Source organism: Mesoplodon mirus (assembly GCF_964341445.2).
Source record: "Mesoplodon mirus genome assembly, chromosome: 5".
Classification (NCBI taxonomy): domain Eukaryota; kingdom Metazoa; phylum Chordata; class Mammalia; order Artiodactyla; family Ziphiidae; genus Mesoplodon; species Mesoplodon mirus.
Genome location: NC_138980.1, coordinates 26,105,398 through 26,117,999, shown reverse-complemented (window position 1 = coordinate 26,117,999; position 12,602 = coordinate 26,105,398).

The window sequence follows — 12,602 nt, the reverse complement described above, 5'->3', positions numbered from 1 at the left end:
AGTGGTTATACAGAGATAGGTCTTGCTAAGATCTAGCGTATGCCCAATAAATTGTCTGAAAAGTACTTGCTCAGCAAACTGGATTGTCTTCTTTGAAAAGAGGCCAACACCATGTTACAAGTGGGCACATCATTCTTGCTACAAACACATAGTTAAATTGCCCATCACCTGTAAAGTATTGTTCACCATATTCCAGAAGCTTCTGTGTATTAAACAAGCCAAGCTCCTTGGTCTCTTTGGCCTCTGCCCTTGCCTACAGCCTCACTATCTGGAATATCCTGCTCTCAGATCTTTGAGCAAGCTCCTCCTTCAGGTCAAGGTCCTCAGGTCCTTAAACCTCACTATCTCCAAAAGACCTACCCAGACTGTCCAATCTAAGGAGGCTTCACTCGCAGTCCTCAGAAGGATTACTCAGGAAGATCATTTATCACTGTTTGAAGTTACCTTTTTATTAACAAGACAAAGTTATCCATTTGTCTTGTTCACCCCTGTTTTCTCAAAGAGCAGTACAGGATCTGGCAAATATTTGTCAAGTGAATTAAGGAAAGGCGAAAATATGTTTACTGTCTACAGCTTAATTTAAAAGACAAGGCAGAAAATACTCTATTTTGTAAGCTGGGGTCCTGGAAGGAACAGATGGCATCCTCAGACTGAAGACAGTCTGATTGTAGAGACTGTCTACATGGTGGGGCAGATAAAGGGAAGTCAGCAGGGGATGTTGAAGAAGCACTCTGGAGTATAAACAGTGGGAGGCCACTATCATCTCTAGCTACAGGGGGGAGAAGAACGAACTGTGTGGGAACCCTGTGAATGCTCGGAGCTCAACAAAGGTCAGCTCAACAGGAGCTGTGGCCTTTGGTCAAGGGATACCACCTCTGCAAAACCATGGCTTGGAAGGTAAGGAGCTGGGGGATAATCTCTCTCTCCTCTTACTCTCTGAACTGCTGGGCCTCCCACTGACCAAACCTACAGGGCAAGGGAGCCCAGATGATGCAATGCAAAGAGGTCAGCCTCCTAAGGGCAGAGAGCTGAGTCAGAGTGGTGGAGAGCAGATCTGGGAGGTGGGCAGGAATCCACTGCATTCCCTAACATGTATACAGATTACCAAGGTCAATCTAGCTACTGCTGCCTCTGAAATAGCTAACCTGTCAGCGATAGGCACTAGTCCTCAGGGAGACCAACTGGCTACTTGGTGGAAAATCAACTACTTTGGACTCCCTTCATCCCAGAAGGGCCGGCACTTTGTCCCTCACAGGGGTGGATAGCTATACTAGGTATGGGCTTGTCTTCCCTGTTTGCAGAGCCTCAGGCAGCACCACTATCCATACAGATTCCCCATTCTACAGGTGTGGAGTCCTATATAACAGAGCATCTGACCAGGGAACCCACTTTACAGCAGAGGAAGAGGGGGAGTGAGCCCATGACCATGGAATCCACTGGTTGTATTACATCCTGCACCAGCCAGAAGCAGCCAGCCTCACAGAACACTGGAACTGCCTTTTGAAGGCACAGGTGAAGCACCAACTCAGAGTATTCAGAGACAATATGCTAAAAGACTGCAGTGCCATCTTTCAGGATGTGGAATATGCATTAAATGAGGGACCTCAGGCTTCCCTCGTGGTGCAGTGGTTGAGAGTCTGCCTGCCGATGCAGGGGACATGGGTTCGTGCCCCGCTCTGGGAAGATCCCACATGCCGCAGAGTGGCTGGGCCCCTGAGCAATGGCTGCTGAGCCTGCGCGTCCGGAGCCTGTGCTCTGCAATGGGAGAGGCCAAAGCAGTGAGAGGCCCGCGTACCGCAAAAAAAAGAAAGAAAAAAAAAAAGAGGGACCTCTACATGACACTTTTTTCTAATAATGCGTGGGTCCAGGAACCACGGGGTAGAAGCAAGAGTAGCTCCACTCACCATCACGTCCCATGACTCACTGGGGGATTTTGTGCTTGCTGTCCTCACAAAGCTGAGCCCTGCAGGATTGGAGGTCCTACTTCTCAAGAGTGTTACACTTGCAAGGGCACACAGCAAGGGTCCATTCAACTACAAGCTATGGCTGCCCCCCAGGGCACTTTGAACTCTGTGTCCAGGGACCTGAAGTCTAAGAGTCACCATTTTGGCAGGAGTAACTGACCCTCAACAGTAGGGAGAGGAGGCTGCTTTTATACAGTGGGGACAGGGAGGAATATGCCAGGCACCTTCTGGCACTCCTTTGCCCATCCTAACTGTAAATAGCAAGTGCAGCAACCCAGCCTGAGGATTGTCAAGGACTCAGACTCTTCAGAATAAAAGGGCGTTATAAAATATTTTATTAAAAGGGGATTACTTGGGTCAGATAGGGTTGATAACCACTGTATAAGATTATAAATAATGTTGATAATGAAGAGGTTCAGATATATTCAAAATGCTCTGTTTAAGAAGGCAGGGGTACTTAAACATTTTTTAAAAATTTCCAACAAAAATGGTTCAAATTAAGCTTTAAGTCTTAAAAGGATAAGTTTCAATTCCATGAGGAAATTGTTACTTAGAAAAGGCAGTATGATATTGTGGAAAAAGCATCAGGTATTGATGTATAATGCCTAGATTCCAGTTGTGGTTCCACTAATAGCTCACAGCTACTTACTATTTCAGACCCCCAGTTTTCTAGTTTGCAAAATGGATATACCAACAGGGACTAGACTTACTCAATCTGAAACTAGAAAACTAAACAAACTATATGAAACGGCAGTTTTCAAGATACTGGACATCAGGCAATGAGGGACAGTGACCCTTGGGAGATGGTGGAAAAATGAAGTGAGCCCAAGTATTGTCCCACCTTACTCTATGGAGAGATGTTTTCAGGCCACAGTGCAGGAAGGGGGACCCAGGCAGAGCCACCCTAAGGTGAAGGAGCTGCAAGTCCAAAGAAGCTGAGGCAGTTAGAATTTGCAGGGTAGAGGACTGGAGAGCAGAGCTGCACACAGAAAGAGAACTCTCCGCCTGAGTTCATCACATTTGTGAGGAAACTACTGGGGCCAGGACAGAACCACTCAAAAGGATGAGACTCTAATTAGAGAGGAAGCAATCCCCACAGCCCACAGGCCAGGGAGAGCTCTTCTTCCCACCAGCCAGCATGGAAAACCTTATAATTCAGAGGGCACTGGGTAGAGTACTCAAAAGATTTTGCATCAACAGTGGGCATAAACTAGCCCTAGACTAAATGCTGCTCTCGTCCTGCCTAATAAAGCTTAAACCCCAAACCTGAAAAGATCAAAATGATTCAAGTAATTTAATCATGTTCCATAATAAAGCTCAAGTGAATATAAAAATACCCAATAACCAACAAGGTAAAACAAAAAGCCAAAATTACCAGGCACACAAAACAGCAAGAAAATATGACCCATGATAGGAGAAAAAGCAATCAATCAAAACCACCTCAGAAATGAAAGAGACGATAGCATTAGCAGATAAGGATATTAAAGGTTATACCTGTATTCTATATGTTCAAGGAACTAAGAGGAGAGACTGAACATGTTAAGTAGAGACAAAAGATTTTTGTTAAAAGTCTAATCTAGAGGCTAAAATGACAATGTTGAGATGAAAATTAAACTCTATGGGATTAAAGGTAGGTTAGACACGGCAGGAGATTAACATAGTTGCAGTAGATGGGACTTCCCTGGTGGCTCAGTGACTAAGAATCCACCTGCCAATGCGGGGGACACAGGTTCAAGCCCTAGTCCGGGAAGATCCCACATGCCATGGAGCAACTAAACCCGTGCATCACAACTCCTGAGCCTGCGCTCTAGAGCCCATGAGCCACAACTACTGAAGCCCGTGCACCTAGAGCCCATGCTCTGCAACAAGAGAAGCCACCGCAATGAGAAGCCCGCACACTGCAACGAAGAGTAACCCCCGCTCATGGCAAATGGAGAAAGCCCGTGCACAGCAATGGAGATCCAACACTGCCAAATAAATAAATATATATATTTTAGAAAAGGAAAATATAGCAGTAGAAACTATCTAAAATGAAACAGAAGGAAAAAGCTTGAAAAAAAAGAAAAAAAAGAACATGTATTATCTCTTTAAAAGATAATAGATGGCTTAAGGCAAAAATAACAATGTATTGCAGGGTTTTAACATATGGCTAAGTAAAATGTATGGCAAAATGGTATAAAGCCCAGGAGGGGAAAATGGTAGTGTACTGTTACAAGATTCTTTTACTGTATGTGACATAGTATAATGTCAATTACAAGCATACTGTGATAAGGATGTATACTACAAACTCTAAAGCACATGCTAAACACACACACACACACACACACACACACAAACACATACACACGGTTTAGCTAATAAACCAGCTAATAAAGTAGAATTATGAAAAATACTCAGTTCAAAATAAAGCAGAAAAAGGAAAATGGGAAGAAATGGGAAAAATAAAAAAAATAGGAAGATGGTAATCTAAACCCCCAAATATCAAAAATCCCATTAAATATAAATGGTCTAAACACAACTAGCAGGCAAAGATTGTGGCACATATATACAATGGAATATTACTTAGCCATAAAAAGAAATGACATTGAGTTATTTGTAGTGAGGTGGATGGACCTAGAGTCTGTCATACAGAGTGAAGTAAGTCAGAAGGAGAAAACAAATACCATATGCTAACACATATATATGGAATCTAAAAAAAAAATAAAAAATGGTCATGAAGAACCTATGGGCAAGATGGGAATAAAGATGCAGACCTACTAGAGAATGGACTTGAGGATATGGGGAGGGGGAAGCGTAAGCTGGGACAGAGTGAGAGAGTGGCATGGACATATATACACTACAAAATGTAAAATAGATAGCTAGTGGGAAGCAGCCACATAGCACAGGGAGATCAGATCAGTGCTTTGTGACCACCTAGAGGGCTGGGATAGGGAGGATGGGAGGGAGGGAGACGCAAGAGGGAAGAGATATGGGGATGTATGTATATGTATAACTGATTCACTTTGTTATACAGCAGAAACTAACACACCATTGTAAAGCAATTCTACTCCAATAAAGATGTTTTTAAAAAAAGATTGTCAGATTAGATAAAAATGCAAGACCCAAATATATACTTCCTACATAAAACACTTCATAGATAAATAAATAAATAAATGGATGGAAAAAAGATGTACCATGGTAACATACAAATGGAAATAGTATCTATTTGTGCTCATTTCATATGGTTCCTACAGGACTAAAACCAAAAGGATAGGAAAATCATTTATAGACTATAGAATACTGTATAAATCAAGAATATAGGGTATAAATCAAGAAATGGTGAAAATAACAGCTACTTTATATAAATTCCCTTATTTAATCCTCACAACCACTCTTGGGAAGTTAGGTATTAGTATTTCAACTCATAGATGAGACTACAGAGAATACCTAATTTGTCTACCTATACAGGGAATCCCAGGGTCTAAATTCAATCTGACTCTGCAGGCAAGCATTGTCACACAAGTCATATTGTTCTCACGTGTGCAGTTATTGTGAGGACACACAACATAACTTAAATGTTCCTAAAAATAATGGGAAAAATATTAAAAAAATAATAGCAAGATCTTTAAAAATTAAACTCCTCTATTAATGACATGCTCTAATCATTTAGGCTGGTTATTATCAATCATTCTCAAAACTGTACCTACCCATGTTGCCTTTAGTTAAGAGTAAATCCAGCAGTGTTTAAAAGCACTGGGTTCTTTTTAAAAAGGTATCTAAATTGGAAGGGAAGAGGGAAAACTGTCATTATATGCAGATGACAATGATACTCTATATAGAAAACCATAAAGACTCCACACAAATGCTATTAGAACTGATAAATGAATTCAGCAAGGTAGCAGGATATAAGATTAACATACAGAAACCTGTTGCACTTCTTTACAGTAATAATGACATATCAGAAAGAGTAAGTACAAAACGAATTCATTTTATAATCACATCAAAAACAAAAAACAAAAAACCTAGGAATAAAACTGACCAAGGAGGTGAAAAACGTATTTGCTGAGAACTGTGAAACATTGATAAAAGAAACTGAAGATGACTCAAAGAAATGGAAAGATATCCCATGTTCTCAAAGTGGAAGAAATAATATTGTTCAAATGTCCATACTACCCAAACCAATCTACAGATTTAATGCGAGCCCTGTCAAATTACCCATGACATTTTTCACAGAATTAGAATAAATAATCCTACAATTTATACAGAACCACAAAAGACCCAGATTTGCCAAAGCAATCCTGAGGAAAAAGAACAAAGCTGGAGGCATAACCCTCCCAGAATTCAGACAATACTACAAAAGCTACAGTAATCCAAACAGTGTGGTATGGGCACAAAAAAAGACATGGATCAATGGAACAGAATACAGAGCCCAGAAATAAACCCACCCACTTATGGTCAATTAATCTTCGACAAAGGAGGCAAGAATATACAATGGAGAAAAGGCAGTCTCTTCAGCAAGTGGTGTTGGGAAAGCTAGACAGTCAGCTGCATGTAAATCAATGAAGTTAGAACACTCCCTCACACTATACAAAAAAATAAACTCAAAATAGCTTAAAGACTTAAATATAAGACATGACACCATAAAACTCCTACAAGAGAACATAGGCAAAACATTCTCTGACATAAATCATAGCAATGTTTTCTTAGGACAGCCTCCCAAGGCAAAAGAAATAAAAGCAAAAATAAACAAATGGGACCTAATCAAACTTATAAGCTTTTGCACAGCAAAGGAAACCATAAACAAAACAAAACTACAACCTATGGACTAGGACAAAATATTTGCAAATGATGTGACCAACAAGGGCTTAATTTTCAAAATATACAAACAGCTCGTACAACTCAATAACAAAAAACCCAACTACCCAATCAAAAAATGGACCTACATAGACATTTCTCCAAAGAAGACATCCAGATGGCCAACAGGCACACAAAAAGATGCTCAGCATTGCTAATTATTAGAGAAACGCAAATCCAAACTACTGAGGTATCACCTCCACCAGTCAGAATTGCCATCATCAAAAAGTTTACAAAAAATAAATGCTGGAGAGGGTGTGGAGAAAAGGGAACCCTTCTACACTGTTGGTGGGAACATAATTTGGTGCAACCACTATGGAAATCAGCATGGAGGTTTCTCAAAAAACTAAACTAGAACTACCATATGATCCAGCAATCCCACTCCTGGGCATATACCCAGAAAAGATGAAAATGAATTCTAATTGGAAAGGATACATGCACCCCAATGTTCATAGCATCACTATTTACAATAGCCAAGACATGGAAGCAACCAAAGTGTCCATCGACAGATGAGTGGATACACACACACACACACACACACACACTAGAATATTACTCAGCCATGAAAAAGGAATGAAAAATGGCATTTGCAGCAACATGGATGGACCTAGAGGTTATCATACTCAGTGAATAAGTCAAAGAAAAATATCTTGATATCACTTATATGTGGAATCTAAAAAGATGATACAAATGAACTTATGTACAAAACAGAAATAGACTCACAGACATAGAAAATAAATGGTTACCAAAGGGGAAGTGGGGTAGGGATAAATTAGGAGTTTGGGATTAACAGATACACACTACTATATATAAAATAAATGACAAAGACCTACTGTATAGCACTGCGAACTATATTCAATATCTTGTAGTAACCTATAATGGAAAAGAATCTGAAAAGGAATATATATATATATATACACACATATATATGTATATATATTACTGAATCACTTTGCTGTATACCTGAAACTAATAGTTCAATAAAAATAAAATTCAAAGCTCATGATAAAAAAAAGGAGCACTGTTTTTTTTTTTTTTTTAAGTTAAAAAAACCTTAATTTTCATTTATATTTGTAATGGGAAACATTTTAAGTCACTGGGAGGAGGGGGTGCATGGGAACTCCTCCAAATCTACAATTAATCTTTAATCTCATTACATGTAACTGCTGTTGATAGTATCTAAAGAACTAGACCTATGAGGTGTCTGCTCCTTTGGGATATTTAGGATTTAGGATTAAATATCCCAAAGGGACCACAAATTGTCCCTTTACAATTAAATCTATGCTAAAGTCTTTTAATTATATATAACTTCTCCCCAGAATTGCAACGTTTAAAAACAAACTAAAACCAGGAAAGGAGTGAATATAAGAAAATATATCTGAATAGTTGACCATTCTTGATTGGTTAAAAAAGGAAAAATTCTTTGAAAATTCTTTGAAAATTCTATTCCCCCTTCCAGTTTCAGTGAAATGTCACAATAAAAACTGCTATGATAGGGAGTCAAAACTAGAATTCTTGGGCTTCCCTGGTGGTGCAGTAGTTGAGAGTCTGCCTGTCGATGCACGGGACGCGGGTTTGTGCCCCAGTCCGGGAAGATGCCACATGCCGTGGAGCAGCTAGTCCCGTGAGCCATGGCCACTGAGCCTGTGCGTCCGAAGCCTGTGCTCTGCAACGGGAAAGGCCACAACAGTGAGAGTCCCACGTACCGCAAAAAAAAAAAAAAAAAAAGTAGAATTCTTGATAGTTTTGTAATTCCTGGTGCCCTAAAGAGGAACAACCAACATTACTGGGAAAATTTAAAAAACATGAAGTCACCTGGGTTAAAGCATTTATAGAAAGCAAAGTAACTGCTATTTACTAGGGGTTAAAGCATTTATAGAGAACAAAGTACATAACTGCTATTTACTAGTGGGTCTACTAAAAGCCAGGTAATCTGCTAGATTAAAAAAAATTAAATTTTTGGCTGTGTTGGGTCTTTGTTGCTGAGTGCGGGCTTTCTCTAGTTGTGGTGCACGGTCTTCTCACTGTTGTGGCTTCTCTTGTTGCAGAGCACGGGCTCTAGGTGCATGGGCTTCAGTATTTGCAGTGTGTGGGCTTAGTAGTTGTGGCGCACGGGCTTAGTTGCTCCGTGGCATGTGGGATATTCCCGGACCAGGGATTGAAACTGTGTCCCCTGCATTGGCTATTAGATAACAGATATTATCCCTCAGTAATTCCAAGTAAGGAAGTACAGTTACTTTAAAGTAACTTACTCCTCCAAACACAGAGAAGACCTAGGACTAAAGTGGAAACCATGCTAGTAAGAAGTCTGAGCTCTTTTAATTCATTGAACTGCTACCCCAAAGAATTAACAGACAGGTAAGAAATGAACAAAAAGGGTCGGGATGCTTCTTTATATTTCAATTTCAATCTACAGGCTTGACTAGATCCAAGTTCAATGTTTTTGTTTTAAAGGCAGTGATACCCCACAGGTGCTGTGTATTTCCTATTGCATCACCTCAGACGCATATCAACACATCTATCTGGTTGCCAACCTGAGGTTCAGCCTGATCCCTTCATTTTAAAGTTCTCCATCAGTTTTCCCCTCATGGTTTTAGCATCCACTGATGATTGGTGCCCAAATATAGTATTTCATAAAGAGTAGCAACACAGTGTATTTCTAACATCCCTTCTGTATTTATCAGAAGGAATACTATAAAAAAAACTTCACTAACTCTCAGTTTACAGGATAAGTGGGGACTAGAGGAAAGGACACCACTCCAATGAAATATTGAATATGGGAAACTCTCTAAAGACAAATGACCAAGTTTCAATTAGCAAAGACATAAAAAGAGGAGAAAAAGGCACATAGTGATTAAGAGATCTGAGACAAATTAGCTATGTGTGGACCCTGACTCGGTACTGATTCAAACTAACTTAAAATAACTCTTTAGACAATCATGAAACTTTATAGACCCTACCAGATAAGGAATTATTTTGTTAGGTGTGATACTCGCATTAGAAACTCATGGTAAAAGATATACAGTACAGAAATATGGATGAAATGGTATCTGACATTTGTACTTAAATGCAACAGGAAAATAAGTTGGGGAACTGATGAAACAAAATTTGCAAAATGCTTTTGATTTTTTAAGCTGGGCTATATATATTTAGAGGTTCATTATTCAACTTTTGCATGTTATTTTAAAAAATCACTAACATAAAACTGTCCGCAAAGGCTAGACTGGCCAAGGAGTTGTAAAGCCAACCTGACTTAAAACTTTACCTTCCCTCTATGAAAATATGGAAAAAATAAAACCAATTAACCAACTAACTTGATCAACTCTTTTAAGAATTAAAATTGTTTCTACCTATTTATTTGCAAATGTGCAATCTACTAAGCCAACAATTACTGACGCTATTAATACTGTTAATGACTCATGAATTCTTCTGTTCTATTTGAAAAGGTTGCCTTTTTTTGTTGTTGGCTGCTTGGCATGTGGGATCTTAGTTCCCTGACCAGTGATTGAACCAGTGCCCCCTGCAGTGGAAGCAGAGTCCTAACCACTGGACCACTAGGGAATTCCCAGAAAATGCAGCTCGTTAAACGAAGTACTAGATGTTCAAATTTACAAATTTTTTAAAACTTATTTCTTTTTGTCTGTGTTGGGTCTTCATTGCTGTGTGTGGGCTTGCTCTAGTTGCAGTGAGTGGGGGCTACTCTTCGTTGCGGTGCGCAGGCTTCTCATTGCGGTGGCTTCTCTTGAGGAGCACAGGCTCTAGGCATGCGGTCTTCAGTACTTGCAGCACATGGGCTCAGTAGTTGTGGCTCTCGGGCTCTAGAGCTCAGGCTCAGCAGTTGTGGCACACCAAGTTAGGTGCTTCCGCCATGTGGGATCTTCGCGGACCGGGGCTCAAACCTGCGTCATCTGCATTGGCAGGTGGATTCTTAACCACTGCACCACCCTGGAAGTCCCTGGATGTTTAAATTTAAAATACCTTACTTGCACCAAATTTTGTGGGAATCAGAAATTTCAAACTGGAAATGAGTTAAAAAGCCAGGCCACTAACTGACAAAGTGTTTCTTCATTCCAGGATGTCAAGATAGTTTAAATATAGGTTATCTGCCTATCTACTTAAAACAGAGTATATTTTCAAATTATCATACCATTTTAACCATTTTGATGGTTGAAGCTATGTATCAACTACTAAAGAAAAACGTGAGAAAAATGGAATCCAAGTAATTAAACTATTAGCCATTACATTCATTTCATCCCATTTCACAGAACCATGAACAAGAATCAAACTGAAGTTTTTAACTCAGTAAGGTGTATTATCACAAGAAGGCACAATGCTAGAATCTAGGATACCTGAGTTTAAGTCACAATTCAGCCGCAATTATTAGGAGTCGTGGCTGAGTCATTTCTAATTTCTCTAGCATCAAGCCCTTCAAGATTATTCAGAGGAATAGTTTTCAGCTGTACGAACTACAGAACTCCACTGGGTATTTTTCTACTGTCAACTGCATAAGTCAATTTTATTCGTCTACTCCAAAAATTTTGATGAATGCATGGATGAGAACACCTGAGCAAATAAGCAGTAGCAGAAAACACTGGAAATAACCTATTTAGCTGCACTTTTAAAACTAGGTTTGACGTCAATGGAATTTCTAGAAATAGTAAACTAGGAGACATCAAATCATGAGGGAAAATACCCAGTTACAAACGATCCATATTTATACACTGGCCATTCTAAACCTTTCCTGTTAGTGCTGAAGCTCCCAACACTGTCAAATAAAAACCTGGTGCTTTCAGAAATTAAGTCCAGAAGTACAAGGAAAAAGGCAAGTAAGAGCAGGAACCCGAGAGTTCACAGAAGATGGGAAGGAAGGTTAGCAGGAGACACTCATATGATACCAGAGGTACCATCCTCACCACTAAACTTTTCTTCTATCCTACCTAATTCACTGAAGTTTCACTTTAATTCCTAAACTTCCATGAATTAGGCCTGGGAACTAGCAAATACCCTTAGTGAAGAATGTAAATACTTTTCAGCAGGGAAAGGGGTTAGCAATCATTACCTTCTTAGTAAGAAAGAGTGTGGATAGTTTTCTTTCCTCCTATATCCTGAGATCAGCTACTCCAAAGGAATGAGTTTCTGATGGGGGAGAAAGTAAACATTAATTTGGGAACCTGGAGCACTTGTAGGGAAAGGTCAGGAGGCTTCGGTAGTGCAGTGGCTCTAGCAGTATGGAAATGGAGAGGAAACTAAAGGATGGCTGACTTCTGAATCTCTATAACGAGATTGCTGTGTTAAGGAAAAACCTTTTCTTTACATCAAATGCTCCCTTAAAAAAACCTTATAACATATAACATAGTTGAACTATATGTGGACTGCATCAGAGGCCTAAGAATAACTTAGGCAGTGATTCTATGGCAAAACTTCTTTCAGCTCTCTTAAATTCCTAGCCAACGTCAGGAACACAGCTTTACTATATGTGCAAATGCTACCAGCGGATCATGTAGAGAAACCCACTTGGTATCACCATTTGTCATACCAAAAAATTACATGCATCTTATGTTCAGAATACAGATGAAACTCAAATCTTTGGTAATGCACTTCAGAAATGGGAATACTTTTAACAAAAATCTTTATCTGGATAAGCAATCATGAATTCTACAACAAAAAATATTTTTACCTGGCAGACTGATCAATAGTTTTGGGTTTTTTTTACTAAATTAACATTTACCATGTAGTTTTGTTTGTTTGTTTGTTTTTTGTTTTTTTGTGGTACACAGGCCTCTCACTGTTGTGGCCTCTCCCGTT